At 48.0% G+C, this 19,952-nt stretch overlaps 1 protein-coding gene and 1 non-coding gene across 2 annotated transcripts in view; both read right to left on the reverse strand.

Moving 5' to 3' along the window:
- CNN1 (calponin 1) overlaps window positions 1–19,952 on the reverse strand; it is a 222,624-nt gene that overhangs the window by 191,557 nt on the left and 11,115 nt on the right. The window lies entirely within an intron of this gene.
- Window positions 16,059–16,182, reverse strand: LOC147748492 (U4atac minor spliceosomal RNA). Its single transcript, XR_015300319.1, has one exon. It is a non-coding gene; the product is annotated as a U4atac minor spliceosomal RNA (small nuclear RNA).

Below are 19,952 nucleotides of genomic sequence, written 5' to 3' on the forward strand. Positions count from 1 at the left end.
CACTAGAAGCCTTCCCTTCTGCTCAGCATGTTTATGCAACACCTCCCCCCTGAAGGAGCTGGCTAAAAGAATGGCCACCCCAGCAGTCTTAGTCGCAGCAGAGGAAAAGAGTTGCGTAGGGAACTTGGCAGAGCGCAACCTATGGCAATCCTTGGAAAGTAAATGGGTTTCCTGCAGGAGGCAGATATCCGCCTGCGACCCCTCCAACAGGGAAAGGATCGCCCTACGCTTCACGGGGTTATTCAGACCCTTAACATTAAGGGTCACTACTTTCAGGGGCGGCATCGCCTCCAGGGAACCAACGCGCTATGCAGCGAGCAAGGGATCAGTGGAGGGGGCGCGCGGGGCAGGGGCGCAGGGAAGGCCAGAGGTAGCATCGCACATGTTCGGACAGCTTCGGACGGGACCCCCCCCACACCAAACCAACAGTTAAACCCCCCCAGAACCAACCCATGGCAACCAACCAAAACAAAAAAAAACAGGAAATAACACCCCATAGTCTCAGTCTAGCCCAAGTGGGCGAGTCTGCAGAAAACAGTCAAGTGGACGTCCAGCCACACACCTCCCCCCCGCCCCCCCAGCCCCCCGCCCCAGCCCAGCATCGGTAAAGCTAAGAGTCTCTCCCCCCGGAGAAAAGTTAGGCCGTCAAGGCCACACCAGTAGCTTCAGGCAAGTTCCTGGCCGCAGTCCTCAGGGCCTCCTCCATGTCCGCTCTGATGGTGGGCGAGTCCGGACGACTCGCCATCGCTGACGATTGGCGCCTCCTCGATCTCCGTCGGCCCCGCCGCTCGGGGCGCCGCCATGCGGGTGTAGCCCCTTCCTCCTCCATAGCAGTAAGGCCCAGTACTCCACAGACATCTTGTAAAGAGCGCAGCTGATGCAGCACCCCATTCCATCGAAAGATAAGACGGAAGGGGTGACCCCAGGAATAGGCTGTCTCAAGCTCTCGCAGAAAGTCCGTAGCGATGCGGAAAGACCTGCGCTTCTGCAGTGTGATGGCGGACAGGTCCTGATAGAGCGCCACAGGTCTTTCTCGGAAGGTCAGCGGCTGCTTCCTGCGGGCCTCCGTCATGATGCGCTCTTTTAGGGGGAAGTCCGGCAGGAATGCCAGGATATCAGGCGGGGGTGCCGTTGACTGGCGCTGGCGGCCCACCCTGTGTGCTCTGTCGATGCGGATCGGGAAGTCCGCTTCTTCCTCCAAGATGTCGCGGAACAGGTCCTGCAGATAGGCCACTAGGTCCGCACCTTCATCCGCGGATGGAACACCTCGCACCCGGATGTTATTCCGCCTGGACCTGTTCTCGAGGTCTTCCGAGTGGGCCTGGAGCTCGACACATTGCTCCCGGAGGCGGAGGACGTCTTGCTGGAGATGAGTTATCTCTTCATCGCGACGTTGGGCCGCCGTCTCCACAGCGTCGACCCGCTCGCCCAGGCCTTCGACTTCCCTGCGCATTTCCCGGACCTCTCCAGCCACTTCGGTCTTCAGAGTTTGAAATTCCTCCTTGAGGGAGCTGAATAAGTCCTCCATGAAGGACCTCGTGACTGGTGGCTCACCCACGGCTGCGTCCGTCGATGCCCGGGAGGCCCCCGGGGACGGCTGTGTCCTGTCGCGTAGTTGCTGGGACCTGCCGAGCACTTCCGGTAAAGTGCGATCACCCCGTGCCGCACCACGTCTCCCGGTCATCTTGGCCCTCGATGAAGCCCAGGGTCAGTTGCTGTAGGCGGGCGCCACAGCTCGCGGGCATTAGGTGCGAGGCCCTCGTCGGGGACAAGGGTAGTGCGTCACAGGCGACAAAATGGCGGCCCGGGCCTGGGCAAGCAGACCCCCGGGCCAGCAGGGCGGGCAGCAACGTCCAAAGTGGAGGCCTCCAGCCCCGTACTCCCAGGGAGGGTAGCAGATGAGTCGGTACCAGGACGAACCGGGGCTCCCGTGTGAGGAGGGCGCAGGCAAGGGTCACTGGGCTCAGCTACACCAAGACAAGATGGCGGGAGGGTGGAGCCCAAGAAGGCAGCCCGGGCCAGCAAGTCTGTGGGCGACCCTCAAACAGCAACGGGTCCGGAAAGTGCGGGACCGATGTCTCCCTTCACCACCAGTTGATTTGCCCGGCTCGGGCACTGCTCGAACTCCGCCATCCAGTGCCTCCGGGCGCGGAGTTCGCAAGGCGTCACCCCTCGAAGCCCAAGGTGGGGGGAAGGTCGCAGGCTCAGGGCTGGGGTTCGTCGCCCAGCAATAGTGTTTGCCACTAGGGCACCGGCCAGGAAGCCTCCTCACTCCGCGGAGTCCGTCTATTCCGCTTCCCCGGGATCTCCGGCTTTCAGCTTTTCAGCACTCGGCCCGGCCGAGGCGCGCGGACAGCGCCGCCGTATGCTCCGCCTCCAAGCTCTTCTCCTCGGGATGACCCGGGCTCCACTCCTCGGAGCGATCTCCGAATAAACTTTTCGGGGACTTCCCTCGAGGCCACAGAAATCAAAGTGGTATCAAAATGTGCCCCAGGAACTCCGGCACAGTTCTCTCACCCGCAGTGCAGCCGCGGGGGGAGAGAAGCGCAGGAATCGGGGCTCGGGCTGAGCTGGGCCGGAGGAGCTACGGGAGGAAGCGCCCGCTCACCCCGCCATCTTGGCCACGCCCCCTGTAAAACATTTTTAAAGCTACGGCAGCACGATTTCTTTGTGAGTTGCAGACAAAGAAATGTATGTGCACACGCTCTGTGTGTACATACACATACTTTTTTGCAGTACATTTAAACATGGATTTTAAAGAAGAGCACGCACTTTGCGCAGCTAACAAACTAAGTTTTTGGCCTTCCTGCAGCAAAGTTGTAAGATTATTAGAACTATTTGTACACATAATATTATTTGCGATTGCATAGCTTTATCTGTTGCGTGGAGAAAAGGATGCAAGAATTCACTGCATCAACTGTCGTTGCCTTCCCCTTGCCTGCAGCCACATGTACCAGCCACCCAGTGACTGCCACGTGCACGATTTGTGAACCCAAAATTTGTACGAGGGAAGTGCGCAGTGCGGCTAGCCACTTAACTTCACTATCTGTGTGGCCTAACTTACTGCTCCTGCCAGTTATTCTGGGGCTTTATTTGTACCGGTGCCACACTGTTTAAAACAAATGTTGTCGTCCGAGATGTTTGGACGTTTATTTCATTTAATGCTGAAGATGGTTGAGCTTATACCCTTATTGTAAGAGTTACCCTGCAGGGGCGTCCGTGGGAGGCAGAGGAGGGGACTGGTGGCACTGCTAGGAGAAATGTGTGGTACTGTCTTGAGCTGTCTTTTCAGCCCCCGCCTGCCTGCTGGGTATGCAGATTACTGAAGTACCAAAACAATGATGGATTTTATTGCATGATGTTTTAACTCATGAATTTTTGACTAATTGTAAGTTTCAAGTAACTAAACAGTAAAGATTTTTTGATTTGGCTTTGACTATTAGAAAATGTGCTGCTTTAAATTACATAATCTGCCTTTTCTTGCTCCATAATTTAGTCGACCCTGCCGCATAATTTGATCCTTGCTGTCGCATAATCCCAGTGGCCCTTGCAATGGATGGCTGGAGAACAAGTGTATAAAACCATGCAGATTGCTACCGCTGCTGACCGTGCATGTTGCACGGTGGAAGCCCGTCTCTGGAGGAATCTCTCTAGATGAGTTCCCCGCTGCATAGAGTCCGCGGCGCTGCGAGCTGCACTTCCTCTCCTTACCGAGGTCCCGGCTCCATGTCTTGTCCCTGCCCGTGGCTCGTAGCTGCAGTCTCGCAGAGGAATGAGACGGGGAAGGGGGCATGCCTTCCATGGGAATAAACTGCTACCCGAGAAAGACAATCAAGCAGGAATTAACTTTTAAGGTATGCGCTGGTGGCAAACAGAAACAGAGAGCTCCACATGCTTACCGGCTTCTCGGCACTTCTTGGGTCTGATTTACAAAAGTAAGCTTGCACTTTTGTGTACGTTTACGATGTTTTACAGTTCACAAAGAAACTTTTCGGTTAGAATCTCCACACATAAAAAGATAGACAGTCGTAAAGATACTACATGCTAAAAATCATACATTTGCACAAAAGTGTAAGTTTACTTTGTGAATTAGGCCCCAAGCTGGCTGAACTAGACGCTGCTCAGATAGTGATGTGGCAAGGGAGGGGTGAACAGTACAGCTGAGTGGGTTCAAGCACACCAATTGTGCTGAGTGACAGTCCCCAGTGGGACGGCCAGTGTGTCATGGGCCCTAGTGGAGGGATGGAAATGCGCCCCGGGGTGCTGTTTGAACTGTGAAAGACTGCAATAATTGGAGTTCAGGGGGCCCTCGGAGCAGTGGGTCCTGGTGCCACTGCACCTGCTAAACCAATGGAAGCTATGCCTCTTACAGTCCCTTTGACTGCTAGTGGCTGTGTCCGCCTTCTGCTTTAGTGCTCGTGTCCGAGTCGCACGCTAGCAGAGTTTCTCTACCTGAGGTTTTCCATCCTGTTCTCCGATAGAGAGTGTGATTGTCAAAGGAAAGTAGCCATATTTAAACGACTTTTACTACCTGCTTTTATCAAATTTTTATAAAGTCTGTCTGAGTTCCGTTACGAAGAAAATTCGAAAGCTCTATGAAAAGTACTTGAGGCCTGTAGAGTAATATATCGCAGCATTTCAGAACTCTGTTTTTTTCCGTAAACACAGTAATCAGCGGCGGCCAGCATGGCGGGCGGGCGGGTCGAAGGTCACACGGGGATGGTCATTCATATTTAAAAAACAATTACAAAAAAATACAATAAATATACCTTTGCGCTGGGTCCCGCGTCTCTGCTCCTGCTCTTCTCCGTCGGGTTGTGACTGGTAGGCACCCAGGCTCCCCTGACCAGTCACAACGCTGCAGTGCAGCATTGTGATTGGTTTTTAGCGTCCTGGTTGGATGCTCAAACAGGGAATGGTAGCCTGGGCTTGCTCACCTAGCAGGCTGTAATGCAGCCTGCATGGAGAACGGGGAAAGTGCATATGACTGGTTTGGGCGCCCGGCCCGAGAGGCCTGAACAAACAGTCATTGTGCACTCAGGAAAGGGCAAACCACTCCTCCCCTGCCCTGCTCCCAGAGCAGCCACGCCCATTTGCCCGCAAAAGTTGCAGGAAGCATTAAATGATAATAACTTACAGTTATTAAATGTAATGCTTCTTCTTCACACTGCTTAAAATCAGTAGGGTGACGCTCCTCCGCTGTAGCGGAGGAGCTGCCACTGAGTACTATAATTGTAATAGCTTGCCCTATCAACATTAAAGGCTAGCCTTGTCTAAGTTGTTTTCCAATAGATCGCCCACTCTGCTGCACATGCAGAATCATACTTTGGGAAATGTGACCATTCACGATCATATGTAAACTCCGGCATTTTCAGAGGTGTAACAGCTGTGAAAATGTGCAGGTTTGTGTTTCATCATGAAACGAACCCAATGGCAGACTTGTGCATATTTCTTAGGAAAATGACTCAGCCTGTCCTGATGCCTTTTCCAGTGAGTAGGCCACTTGAGTAAGATTTGCAGATTTGGTGGAATTATCTATTTATGCTACGGCAGTGCAGTAGTGTGACCCTCTTCTGCGAATAGCTGTTCTTCATTTGGAGGTCAAAGGTTAGAAGAAACCTGGCAAGGGCCACACCACCTTTTCTCATTACACATCAAGGAAATAAATGCTTTTGATAATTAATTACCAGATTATTTCATTGAGAAATGGGTAACCCAGCCTTCAGCAATAAGACATATTATAGGACTAGTTGTGTTGGCTCCCTTCATTTGGATTAAATGCCATAATTTAATGTTTTGGCTGTTAAACTAATGATTGTTGGTCCTTGATGTTGTAACTACATTCTACACAGGACACATTGGAAAATCTGAAATTCCCTCTGTCAGAAGTGGGGAGGATATGTCCATGACACGTTTCAAGGGAAGTGAATCCCTTGTTTTGTGTTTATGATATCTTTGGCCTGTCTAGGTTTTTTTTTGTTTTTTTAGAGACGAGTATGTTGCATTCTGGGCTCTTTTGAAACAATATCATGACCATTTTATTGCACAAAAGTGGTCATTACAAATATGTATCTAATAAAGTGGTCATATATGCTTTGTTGCTCTTGCAGTAAAGTGTCACCCACAACTCCACTGAAAACCACGACAAACCCAAAGCTTGCCAGGTATAAACCAAGAGTGTCAGCTTGCATTTCTGGGGAAGATGTCAACCATGGCCCACGGCCCATCAGAAATGTACAGCATTGTAGCACTGGCTCTTTATACATCGTGCATTAGGGTGGCCCTCAGGCCTTTACATTTGGCTTTCAGTCCACTGGGAACCTTGCCGTTGGCCTGTAAGTGCCTGCTTTTTGCTGTGCTGAAAGCACCGTCTTTCTGCACGAGAGATAAAAACGTAGGTATAGGAGGTGGACGTGTTCTTCTTAACAGACGTCCTTTGTCTCCCTTATGTTCTCACCACAAAGAATGTATTTTCTCTCCCAAGCGCCCTTGGTCGTGGGCCTGCTCCAGCTGCAGGGAAAGCCATCTCTGCTTCTCTGCTCTGCGTCCCTAGAGCAGCGCCCTGAGTTTATTATTTCGCCATCCTTCTATGATACATGCCACCACCCAATGAGCCAAAGATACCACAGAACCAGAGCCCCCGAGTACTCCACGCCACTACGCATCATATATATTCCGTTCTTGGGTTTTGGTTTTATGGATTACCCTTGTGAGGTGTGTTAGTCTGTCCACTTGAACTAAAACATGACTGACAACCCCAGAATGAATTAGTTTGGTTGGCAATAGCCCAGTACAAGAATTTGCGTTATGTGGTCACCTGGTAAAACGTCGGGTAACTTTAGTCAGTGACATAACCTCCTCCTTAAAGCGCACATAAACATCTCCATTTATGGTGTGCTGTTATGTACTGTTAATGCCCCGCTGGATCAAGACCCCGGGTGTCACATTAAGTAAGAACTCAACTTTTAAGGAAACACTCTATAATAGGGGTTTGTATTTTCAGCGACCCTTTGGCATTGTAATTGCGTGCTTACAGCGCTTCATACACACGAGGGGGTGCCACAGCGCGCGAGCGGGTAGGTGGCGCACTATCCCAAGGTTGGTAGGAAGAGCGAGTAACGGCTCCCCGCGCTCAGGCACCTGGCCGCAACCTCATTAGCGTGCTAACAGGTGACACGTGTGCCGCCCGGCCAGGTGCAAAGAAGCCTCGCGGATGGAGTTGCAGGGGTGAGCGCGCGCGGTGCTCCCTTGCAACAGGTTCGTCGCACTCGGGTGGAGCCGGGGCTCTCCTGCCTGCTGCACAGGGGGCCTCTTTCGAGACGGTGCCTTACTACCAAGCACCGACCTTCCGTCCATCTGTGTTGCGGGTCCGATCAGAATACCTAGAGTGGGCTGTTTTAAACATTTTCTTCCAACGGTTGAAGTCAGCGGGAAAGTGAGTAGGTCTCCCTATATTTCCAAACCTATCTGTTGACTCTTAAACGAAGTCCTGTGTTTATCAGATGATCTCATGAAAGCAAATGGAGAATAAACTATTTTAGGGGAGTGGTGCAGGTTTACATAGGGCGTAGAGGCGTGCTAATGTTTTGGACGGTGACTATATTGACACCCTCAAAATGCGGGCGAGTTAACGTGTATAACGTTTGTTGGTCTCTTTCGAACCCTTATCTGGGCCACCAGATAGGTCTGTCTTGTGCAGGATACAATCTCTAGAGACGAGGCAAGAACTTTGTTGACATACCCTTAGAGTAAAGGCAGGCAGGGAGAATCTGCGTGTGACCAGTCTCACGGGGAAAGACCAAGGACGACAACAGAGCCCCACACCTCTTACCCCAGGCATCAGTCTAAGCTCATCTTATGGGGGGGCAGAGTTAACAAATATAAGAAAGTGTGTTAAGAGCTCTCAAGTTTTGAGAATGTGTGAGAAAACTAATTATTGCATTTAATAACCTCACAAGAAGAAGCGATGCCACACAAACATTGACATCCGTGATAACAGGAGACGTGACTGACAAAACCATTATTTGTCCCACGTGGCTTCCTATCCAGGGTCATTCTGGGACACAAAATGAAAGTGGCCTCCATTAGTGAATCAGCTGAAAAAGTGGGGCACATTTGCAAAAAAAAAGGCAGCTTTGAACTTATAAAGATGCACTGTATAAATGTCTTGTAAAGTATGGGAGACGTCATAAACATGTGCATGGTACAGGTAATATGTATGGTAATATCAGTTAAAAGTAAAAGACGGCCCACCAAACCATAGAACAGGTAAACAAGCAGCCAAAAACTGCCCACACACTGACCTATCAGACCAGCCCTTTGGGCACTGCCAGATTGCCCTATAGGCAAGTGTGTTCTTGTAGTAGCTGATGTGGTCTGTGGGAGGATTTCCATTGTGGTGGAAGTGCATTCTGAAGTCTTTTCAGCTCCCCGGAGCTGCTCTGTACACAGTATACTATTGAAAAGAATCGCAATAATTATTCAGTTTAATCCCTTCTTACCAGGTGCGACATTTAGCCAAATGCGTGAGTCCCATTCGCAATGAGTGAGACTTAAGGGCACTCTGTGTTGTGGGCCGAATGACTGATGTTTGGGACACGTTGTCAACTTGCCCTGTGTGAAGAGGATGGCTCAGACAAAATCTGTTAGAATTCTTGCGCTTAAAATATAATATTCCTATTAGATGTATGACCTTGCATGTCACAGAATACCTAAACTATTGGCTGAAAAAACAGGATTAGTAGAAAATCGTCCGATAACATGGACTGGATCAGAGTTATTGAGGTTCTACAGGTAGTTTAGTCAATGGATTTACGCTAGTAAAGCGGGACCCATGAAAAGGTTAGAAAAACGTAATCAGCAGATTTTCATAGGGGATACGGTATACACATAGAGGACACCAGAGAGTGGTTATGTTTGCGTGTGCTCTTCTGTGTGCCCGTTTGGTACCCATTGCATGTCTGTTATGACTGACTGTACTGGTGTGGTGTCATTAGTAGAGCATGCAGCTAGGTGTACACAGTGTATTCGATAAAGCTGATACAATTTTAGTGGCTCTGTGTAGTCATCGAGGGAGAGGATGTATGTGGCAGCAAACGGAGGCCTTGGGTCATCGGGCAGTAGGTCCAGCCTGTGCCCTCCCATGACCAACTTTCAAAGTGCCTGAGAAGGTGATGGCTGGGATCTGGAAGCTGTTGTGTCTCTTAGGGGAGCCTGGGATTTCTGCCAACCTGAGTGTCAATGAGGACAATGCTAGCTTGTCTTCAAGGCTGTGTTTTTTAAACTGTACCTCCCTTCCATGCCCCAGTACCTTTGTGCACAGGGCAGGCTTACGTTGAAGGCCTTGTTATATAAGATGGCATGCATACTCTAAAGCCTGATAACGAAACGAAATCTGAACGAAGAGTGTTCTCTGCTGGGCAGTGCAGGCTTTAAGTCAATGTTAGAGTGAGTAATCTTGACTTCTGACATGTTAGCGGCGCAAGAAACACTTATGTAAACAGAATACTTTTCCAAAGGTCAACGACTAGACTTCAGATAATGCACAGAATGTGAATCTAGACTAGCATGACACTGAAAATCTATTGTTGCAGGTAAGTAACCTTTTTCCTCCCGTAAGCTCATCCTCTTCTTTCAGTCCCATTAAATGTGTGCATGTCTTGGTTTTTTTTGCAAGGCCTGGTTTTGCAAGTCCTCCTTTATCTGTAAACTCGAAATATGTTTATAGTCTTGCTCGCTAATCCAGCACACTGACTACAGCCACATTCTCCTTGTGTTTGAATACTTTAATATTTCATGACCCATGTTCTTGCATTGATCTTGTGTTGCCGTCGGTTGGAGTTTTCAATACTTTCTTCAAATGGCTTAGCCACATATAAAGATGAAGGCCTCTTCTAGCAGCAGAGTGAGCCAAAACATGTCGACAAAACAGTCATCACATCAATGTAGATATGAAACACAATCTTCATTAGACTTACCATGTCTATCAATGTTGATCTGTGGGACATTGCATTGCAAAATTGCCCCAACTATGGGTGTTACCACACAAATATAATGGAATTTGTAACTACATATAGATGGAATGTATACATCATCTCTATATGAATACATTGACATGCTGGAAGAAACCATCTTCCCTTGTTTAGAAATAGAAAATGTTATTTTGGATAAAATGTACATATTTTTTACAAAGAGGCAGAAATATGTTGAATATACAAGTTTTTGGTTCTCACTAGGACACATTATTTTGGTAAATTAGGATGCACAATGGGACTTGTATGGAGGTCTCCTTCTGAAATACCTCTATCTCTTTCAGAGGAAAGTAGCTACTCAGGCAGACAAAGCATACAAGCTCCCAGCTCAAGTCTGACCAGAATGCTTTGGGATTGGAGAAGCCAAACATTAAGTGCCCCAGCCTTGACTTTATACTGTACTTGGTGATAACCTATAGGCTGATAAACCTTCACGTAATTGAATATACTTTCCAGGTGTGGCTTGACAGCAAAGCTGTTGCATGACTTTATGTGATCACCAGAAAAAGAGCTTTTGGAAGTAGTACTGAGAGTAGGACCTTGGGTCTGCCCACATGTTGATCATTTTCTACACAAGCTTTTGATTGTTACAGGTTGAGTGCTTCCACTAAAAAAAAGTGCTGTATTGCACTTTTTGCCTTGCGTGAAAGCTTTATACCAGGAACAGTAGGCCTTTTTTGCTTCTGATGACAAGCCAGGGATCAAAGCTATAGTGCTGACTGGTTCATTGTAAAAAAAAGTTCTATTAGATACCATCATCTGTTTATCTGTTTTTCGATGCTCTAATCTGTTTATTATGAAAAGTTGCAATCAACATAGTAGGCCTGACATATATATTGTTTAAAAACATATATTGAAGGTAAAAGGCCCTTACTGTTGAATTTTTATATCACTGTGTTAAAGCCTGTATAGGGGTATTTTGTTACATGCAATCTTGCAGGTTAATGTAGTAGACAAGGGTTTTGTTCTTCAGTATCCCCTCAGGCAACACTTTGGGTAGAAGATTTAGACTGTGCTAATTCTTGGTAGGCCTTCGTTAGATATATATTAGTGCCCATAGCGTATCATTGTTTAACCCTTTAAGATGGCTGACATGTTGCTTGTATATGCGACGGCTATGTGGAACCTTTAAAACAATGATATATGATGTACAATACCATTCCAAGATGGCTGTGCACTGCTATGTTTAATTATTTACTTACTTTTATTGCTAGCATATTCCCAATACATTTAGGAAGCAGCATTTTTTCTTTTTATACTTTTATTCTTTCAGTTTGTATTGCATGTGCTTGTTGGGTTTGTGTGTGTTTTTATTGTGAATGAGTGAGTGTGTACATAGACGACTGAGTGATTAGATGACTGAACGGATGCATGAGTGCAAGGATGAATGATAGAGTGGCAGTGTGGTGAGTTATTAAATGCTTACATTCACATGTTATTTAAGAGGCACTTTCAGTTTTAAGACAGATTTACTAGAATTGCCACTGTTTGTTTCAAGATCATGTAGGCATGTTCCACCAGTAAGAATGACCATCAGTTTATGGAGCAGACCCAACTACGGTTATTCTTCTCTGGCTGTCAACTCAGGCCTGATTGGACATGTCAGAGATTCCCAACTAAACCTTTGAATACTTGTGTACGAAGGGATTGGGGACAACATCTATAAGCGCCACATTATGCTCCTAGGCTTTACCTTAGTGAAGAGAGAAATAGCTAGAGCCTGGAAGGCGGTGATGGCTCCCTCGGTCTGGACCTGGAAAAAAGGTCTGGACTTCTGTATGGGTCTCGAGATTCCCATTTTTGAAGCTAGAGGGTGCCCCCATAAGCATTATAAGATCTGTAGGCGCTGGGCGGATTATCGATGCTTGGAATTGGAACCTCCGTGGGGGGCCGGAGACGGGACCTGGAGTGACCTTTTGGCCTACCCTGTTTTCGACATTCTCTCATGGGTTGCCCTTACTTTCATGGCAGGGTCCGATATTTTAAACGCTGTGCTTTTATGTAGAGCAGTGGCAGTCTGGTTTAGAGATATGCTGTTCCGGAATAAGGAGACAGTGCATTGGGGGGTGGAGAGGGAGGGGGGGATGTTGGGTGTTTGCAGGGATCGATTTTATCTGTATCGCCTTTCATATTCTCCTGTTTTAAACGAGTAAAATGGTCAAAGTCGATTTCTTTTGTATCATACATGCAGCTGTCTCTGGGATTCAGATGTCTGCATCATATGTGTTTTTTTGACAAATAAAATCTGTTAAAAAAAGCTGTGAATACTGACATTATCTAAAGGTGAGGCATCCCAAAAGGGGTTTTGTCAGCCTAAGATGGCATCTTTCAGAAGTTCCTCCAACACTCACATCGTGCTTTTCTTGATTTTGTCACACTAGTGTGATGTTTCCAAAGATTTCGAGAAAAAACAAGCTATGTGAGGACTTTTACATAAGGGTTGCTGTTTCTCAGAAGTACTTAAATGGCAACAATGAGTGTAGTTTAAAAGAAATGGTCTACATGTTGTTTATTAGTGGACATTTTAAATAGTCAAAGCCTTCGCCGAAAAAGCTGCACGACTGTACCCCTATTATGACAGAGAAGAGCCTTTATGACATGATATCTCTATGAATACCCAAATGCCTGAGAGGTGTCTTATATTGTAGTTACATTTCAATAGGTCTTCGTGACAGTGGTGATCCACAGACGAGCACTAATCTTTGGCAGGGCTTTGGATGGAAGAGAATCTCTGACTCTCATGTACCCAGTATAGGATGGAATTTTGACGGCATGCCTGAGACCAGAGTTATGCTGTTTTGTTTTTTCGCTGCACTTGAAGCTGGAACAAATGGATAGGACACTGAAGCATTATGGTTGGATAGACTGCAGTGAGGCCTATGTGGAAAGTGTTTGATTGTTGGGCAAGTGTGGCACAGTCTGCTCAAACTATCTTGCTCCATGGGTGTGCCTTCCCGTATGCATGTGTTTAGAAAAAGTGTGACAATGACACGATAATGCATGCAGGCAGATACTCGACTTTAGAATGGTCCATTGTCACACATCTGCAGAGAAAGGGGGCATTCCACCAGGAACTGTACCATGAATTGTGTTGCCCACTGGCGGGCAGATATTTTTTGCTTCACGGGGGGGCCATCCCACCAGATGGTGCCACGTGGAGTCATATACATAGATATGTCACCCCCCCCCCCCCCCATTCACAGAAGGTGGGCTTCCCATAAGCCCTCTGCCCTGCCAGAAAGGGTGGTCATTCAATCAGGACTTGCCCTATGAAGTCTGATCACTCTCCAGAGTGCAGAGACCACATTGCCCCAGAAAGTGACCATGCAAGTCTAATCTGACACGGGTTCGACTCTGCCTCATTTATTCTCATTGGCCTTTAAGAAGCACTGGCCTACTTGGAATTCTCTCCGTTCCTCTGTTGACCATTCCTCCTTCTGACTCTTGCTGTTCTACTCTTAAACGCATTTTGACATCCCCTTCGAAGGATCAAAATCCCAAAGTAATCCTGGGTGGAAGAGATACTGAGAGCTGCGTTTGTGGATAACTTAAATCCAAGTACCTAGCAAATTAGAGAGAGTTAGCCCCCCCCCTTTCAAGTAATATCCACCCTCCCTAGAGATCTGTGTGGAACCTGCAGTCGCAGCGTTGAATCCGTGTGAGAGCTTCTTGGGTTAATACAGCTACTGGAGAGACTTTTTTTGTAGCTTTCATGTTCCATGTTCATATCGTGGTAAGGGACTGAACAAGGTAATGCAGCTGCTGGTTGGATCAGTATGCAGATGGTTTCTGTCCTAGTAAATAGCTTTTGTGTTGCTGTGCACATAGAAGAGGTCTGTTTATAACCTGCAATCTGGTAATAAAACTCATCTAAGGTAGCTTTGTGAGATAATGTCTGCATTGCAGATATGTATTTGGAACCTGTGAGTCACAGGTTGGATTTGTGGTCAGATAACTCTGTTAGTGCATTTGATGTGCATATGTGGCTATTATCTGTACGTCACTGGTTTAGATCCTGGTAAAATAGAACTGAGTGGGGGGAGTTGAGCACCAGCTAAAGAGATGGACTCCAGTGTAGCCTTCACTTCATGGGTTCCAATCCTATCACCTGACCAAGCCTTTCTCCCAAGTAGAGGAGTACAGTGGAGTTTTCATATTTGCCATGTTATGTTACTGGGCATTGCTTGGCCTCCTGGTGCTTAGTGTAGACATCGTCTTGCAGTGGAGGTTCTGCACAAGGGATTCCTACCTATCATAACACACATTGATTTTGGTGCTTTAAAAGGTGTGGATTATCCTCTAGGAGGTGGTCTGTAAGAGGGCTCTTGTAACCTCCCAACCTGGCTCATGTGAATACGGAGTGTAGTGGGTTGTCTCTGCCTGGTAGCTTGCAGTCCATGTTAAGCTCATGAGGCCCTCTACCTTGCCCATGCCAAACAGCCTTTATCTGTTGCAAGTCTGGTCGTGATGGGCCTCTCGTAGGTGGTGGGTGTTGTGCTTCAGTAATGGCTATGTGTGGCTAGAGTGAGACACAAATGTGAAGTGGTTCAACAAGGTGTTCTGTTGCCTGTGATAGGGTTCCTGATGGGGTCTGCGCACTTTGATAATGGCTCCGTGGCTCAAGCGATGGTGAGTGAAGCAGATTCCATGCGTTTATCGGAAACATTACCCACCTGCTGTAGTTGGGTCCCTATAGTTTGTACCCGGTTGCCATGTTTCCTGTCCTGATTACCTTTCCCTGGTATTGCCCAATCCAGGGTACTGCATCTTTATCTTTAGGATCCTCTAGTCATCCTATATTATGAGTTTGGAGCTCTTCAGGAGTTTCTTTTGTAATGTTTTTTTTTAGCTCGCCCTTAACAGTGCAGCTGTCGCTAGACCTTATGTGAGCTACAGAAAATGAGCTTTCATGTATATGAAAGACAGAGAGGCTGGAGCTCCGCTCTTGCCTTGACAACACAATTTGATTGCACAGAAGTTATGTGCTTCCACTAAAGAAAAGTATGCTTGTGTTGCGCTTTCTGTGTCGAGGGGGGAAGTGTATCATCAGTACAGCAGGACTGAGTTGGTTGTGGCGATAAGCTAGTGGGCATTACTGGACGTCTTGTCCAGGGCCGGACTGGAAACACAAACCAGCCCTGGCAATTAATGGGAGGGGGTGTGCTAGTGAGAAGCACTGCTGCTGCTTTTGTTACAAGGGTCCAATATTGCCAGCCCCAGTAACTAACAAGCATTTGCAATGCAATAGGTCTCGCATTAGGAAAGTTTGAGCTATTGGTATTGTACATGACAATTTTTTTATTTCTGTGTTGGTTTTGAAAGTAGCGAAATTAATAGCTTTGTCATTTACAATGCCAATAGTTATAACTTTCGCAAATGTGACACCTATAGCATTTGTAATGCAATATGTGTTGTATTTACGTGACTTAGATGTATTGATATTACAAATAACAATGGCTTTTAATTTTTTTTAATATAGATAGAGTGAGGGCGATAGAGTGAGGGCGATAGAGTGAGGGCGATAGAGTGAGGGCGATAGAGTGAGGGCGATAGAGTGAGGGCGATAGAGTGAGGGCGATAGAGTGAGGGCGATAGAGTGAGGGCGATAGAGTGAGGGAGGGTGATAGAGTGAAGGAGGGCGATTGATTGAGTGAAGGAGGGCGATTGATTGAGTGAAGGAGGGCGATTGATTGAGTGAGGGAGGGCGATTGATTGAGTGAGGAAGGGCAATTGCAATAATCTACATATACACGGCATTCACGCCTTCCTCCAAAAAGCGGACTGCGTGTGACACCCACAAGAGCGAAGATTAACGAGGGTGCCGTGGACAGTATAGCCCCCCGGACCCGCACAGCACGTCTGCAGAGCAGCCATGCGGACACAGGGCCACACACTGCAGCATGGTACCGTGGAAGAAAGGGAGCCCAGGGCAGGCAGAAACCTAAAAACTGATCTTATTGCAGACTGACTACATCTACCACTGTAATCAAACAAACTTGTTTTCCGTTTTAACTTTGTGACAGAGGCGGTTCCAAAAATTACACCATGACAGGGCACAGCCCTGGTGATGCGAAAGTGTGGTCTGGTGTCAGCAGTATTGCCCTCGCTAGCCGCTCACTGGACAGTCACCCAACCCCAAGACATGGACGGATGGAGAGAGTGGGACAGTGCTCCTGCCCAGTGTAACTCATGTCCCTCCTCAGTCATGGTGACCTTAGTCTGACGACGCGCATCACCCCGGCCTCCACTCTAGCACCCCTCCCTCCCACCGACCTCCCTTTATTTCTGTTTTAAAAAAACACACATTGTCTTGGGTTGTGTTAAAAAAGGGTGCACGGACCCATCATGCAATGCTTCACGTTGGTTTTATTATTTGCATGTCATTTGCATATTGGGAAGAAAGTAAAACGATGACTCCTGAGGTTGAAATGTTGCAGTGTCTTTGTGGAACAGGCAGCCCAGCAGAGATGGGGCAAAGTCAGTGACTCGCTATGTGAAACCCGCATGGGTCTGGGGCAGTGACACACTAGGTGGTTGAAACTGAAAGACCCATGGGTCTGGGGAGGAGTCAGTGGCAGGCGATAGCCGCATTATGAGGAGAAAGTATAGGGCATGTAAACAGCAGGGAAGGCGTGGTTCTCCATCGAGGGTGAAAGAGAGTTACAGTGACTAATGGGCGCCACACTAGTTTTATAGACCTCTCTAGGATAAAAAAAAAACTGAGCCGTCCTTTCCGATACTGGAAGGTCCAAATCGCCATTTTCATGTGGATTTTTACGGCAAGTGTATGAGTGAACTGACCAATCCGGGACTTGCTGGTTCCCCGCATTCTCTGCAGTAAATGCACCGACCCTCTGAGCTCTTTTTCACGGCATGTGGGTGACTGCCCCAGCCCAGCCTGACTGCCCAGAGGCTGCCTTCGGTCTGTTGACTGCCCCAGTGCCCTGCACCCGCCCCATGGGATGTGTGTAAATAGCATTTGTCTGCCTGGAGGGGGCGGGGTTCGCGCTCTATAGCACATGCTGCCCCGGGTGGTGAATGCCCCGTGTCTGGGCACCCATGCTCGCTGGGCACCGGCCGCAGGGACGGGTGGTCGCCGACGCGAAGTCCAGTTATTCAGAGTAAGCGCATTACTTTGGTGCAATGTTTCTTTGCAGAAGCCCCCAGGGGCACGGTCACCCCATGGATGGACCCCTCTCTCCTCCTCATGGTCTCGTCCCACGCCCCGAGTGCGTGGAGAGGTCACAGTGGGCCATTGACGCGCCCCTCGCATAGCGCAACTCTCGCCCGTGCCCCACTCGAGGTTCATCATCTTGCAGACACTCACTGCACCTACGTTGATGATCCATCCCCTGGCACAGGCCTGTATGTTCATTAAGCACCATTTTCTGGCGCAGACTTATTTTATGCCCATTGAAGAATCACCTTGTTACATAAACTTATTTTGGGTATATAAAGGATTCATCTTCCTACGCTAAGTCTCACTACATCTGCCTTAAAATCCATCTTGGTTTCGCTGACTCCATTTATTTGCATTAGGAATGTTTTTACACAGTCTCAAATGTACCTGCTGCGAGGATTCATCTTCTTACAGATGCATACTCGTTGCCGCGCTGCCATTGGCGGACCCCTGAGGCAGGAAGCCAGGCAACGGGAGAGAAGACGTAGGCCGGGCCAGAAGAAAGAAGGAAGTCCCGCCTGCTGCTGGGCTATGATTGGCTGCCCGCCGGGATGGAGCAAAGAAGCCGAGTCCTCCCGCGGCCCGGGGCTCCCGTGAGCTACGGAGAGCCCCGGGGCCGCCCCAGAGAAGAGAAATCCTGCGTAGCCGGTGAGTGGGGTCCGGTGCTGGTGTGTGTGTGTGTGTGTATGTGTACGTGTGCGATTGCGGCGGGGGGAGGGGGGTCTTTGTGTAGGTGCGCTGGTGTGTGTGTGGGGGGGTCTCTGTGTGTGCGTGTAGGTGCGCTAGTGTGTGTAGGTGCGGGGGCGGGGGGGGGGTGCCTGTGTATGCTTGTGGCTGTGTATGCGTGTGGCTGTGATGTGCGCATGCGTGAGTGTGGGTGCGTGTGCACGCAGCTGAATCCAGCCGGAGAGAAGCGCGTGGCAGCTTCTTGTCCTTCATTCCCCCGAGTCAGCTAGCTATAGTTCTCCACCTGGACCGCATCCTTCGGATGCGTGTTCCCAGGCTCGACTTAAAAAGGTCCCCACCACTCCAAAACCAGCCCCCACCCTTCCAGCACACCAGGAAAACGCTCGGTGCCTGCTACGGCCACGCTGGCCCTGGTCTGGTTATTAATGAAGAGTTACGACAAAGGCTGTACGGCTGACCTATTTATTGTGAAAAGCCTGTGTTAAAGCCAAATGGGCGGATTGTTATTTCTGTGTGTTATAGCATGGAATCCAACATATAACCAAAGTTGGCTAAGATATTGGTGTCGGTGGCGGCTGACTGGTACCGAGGGTGGTGGGCGGGTGGCACAGAAAAAAAAACAATTAAAATAAAATATACTTACCTTTCTGCACGAGCGCAACATCCTCCTCAATTGGTCTTCTCTGCTCAAGGCAGGCTCCCAACTCCCAAGCCAATCCTGGTGCTGCTCTCATGCTGTTAAGCAGCATGAGGGAAGCACTAGGATTGGGGGGGGGGAGCAGCCTTCCTTAGTGCTCTGGAGGCCTGTGCTTTCTCTGCTGGGTTAGAGAGGTTTAAAATGCGCATGTCTGGCTAGCCATCGCAAGTCGGCTGGCCAAAGAGACATGCACATTTTAAACTTGAGCACTCAGCACCCTGCTGCCACTCAGCAGCACTGGCTCCGCCCATCTCGGCGCTCCGTTCTGGACAGGTTGGTTGCTGAAAAATAAAATAGTTATACATTTATTACCATTTTATTTTTCCGCTCTGGCCTAGGGCTTTTCTTTGTGGGATGAGACTCCTCCGCTCAAATGGAGGAGCCGCCCCTGACTGGTGTTGGTTACCACCTCTTGCAAACCCTAGAGGTAGACTATTTGCATTTTGATAATCCTCAGGTCCTCTAACGAGGGATTGTATTTCCTTTTTACAAATATAATTTTGTATATATTTGTAATTTTAAGACCATATACCCCATAATTAACTCGTGGAAAAGCTTAAACTCCATAAAATAGGCCTCAGTTAGTTATAGAGACAAACCACTAATAAAGGCTGCAGGCCTTCTTGATTCATTGAGAAATGTCAGGCCTTGATGCCATTGGTCTGTCAAGGGCAGCAGGCCAGCTTATTTATTGTGGAAATATTTGGTTAAAGCTAATATGCCTAAAAGGGTGGGCTGTTTCTATACTCTTTTAAAGCCTATAGAGAGGTATGTTGTTACATGAAACCTGGGATTACTGTAGTAGTCACGGGTTTTGGTATTCGTGTCCCCCTCTGCTACAGCCTATTTAGTGGAAGACTGAATCCTTGTAAACCTCTTAAAAGAGGCTGTATTTTGTTTTGCCAACTACATTTTTTTTATATATTTGTAATTTTGTAACTGTATGCCTGATGGTAGCCTTTTAGGAAAACGTATGCTCTGTACTTTAGGCCAGAGTTGTTAACAGTGACAAGCCAGTGTAAAGGCCATAGGCGTGATTGGTTCCCTGGGAAAAGTTATGTCCTATGCTGTAGGCCTGATATATATATATTATGAACAGTTATGAACAGTAGGCCTTATTTTTGTAAAAAAGCATTTGTTAAAGTCAATAAGCTAATAGGCCTTTGAGGGTGTGCTGGTATTACACAGCGTTAAAGCCTTTAGGCAGGCATTTTGTTATAGGGAATTTTCACAGATTTCCTTTTTTTGGGGGGGGGGGGGGGAGTTTTATATAGCGCACCTTGACCCAAAGGTATCCAAGTGCTTTACATGAGAACCAGTTGCTTAACAGATGAACACGTTCAATTTTCTTTTTGTG

This window comes from Lissotriton vulgaris, chromosome 1_1 (genome assembly GCF_964263255.1).
Source record: "Lissotriton vulgaris chromosome 1_1, aLisVul1.2, whole genome shotgun sequence".
Lineage (NCBI taxonomy): Eukaryota > Metazoa > Chordata > Amphibia > Caudata > Salamandridae > Lissotriton > Lissotriton vulgaris.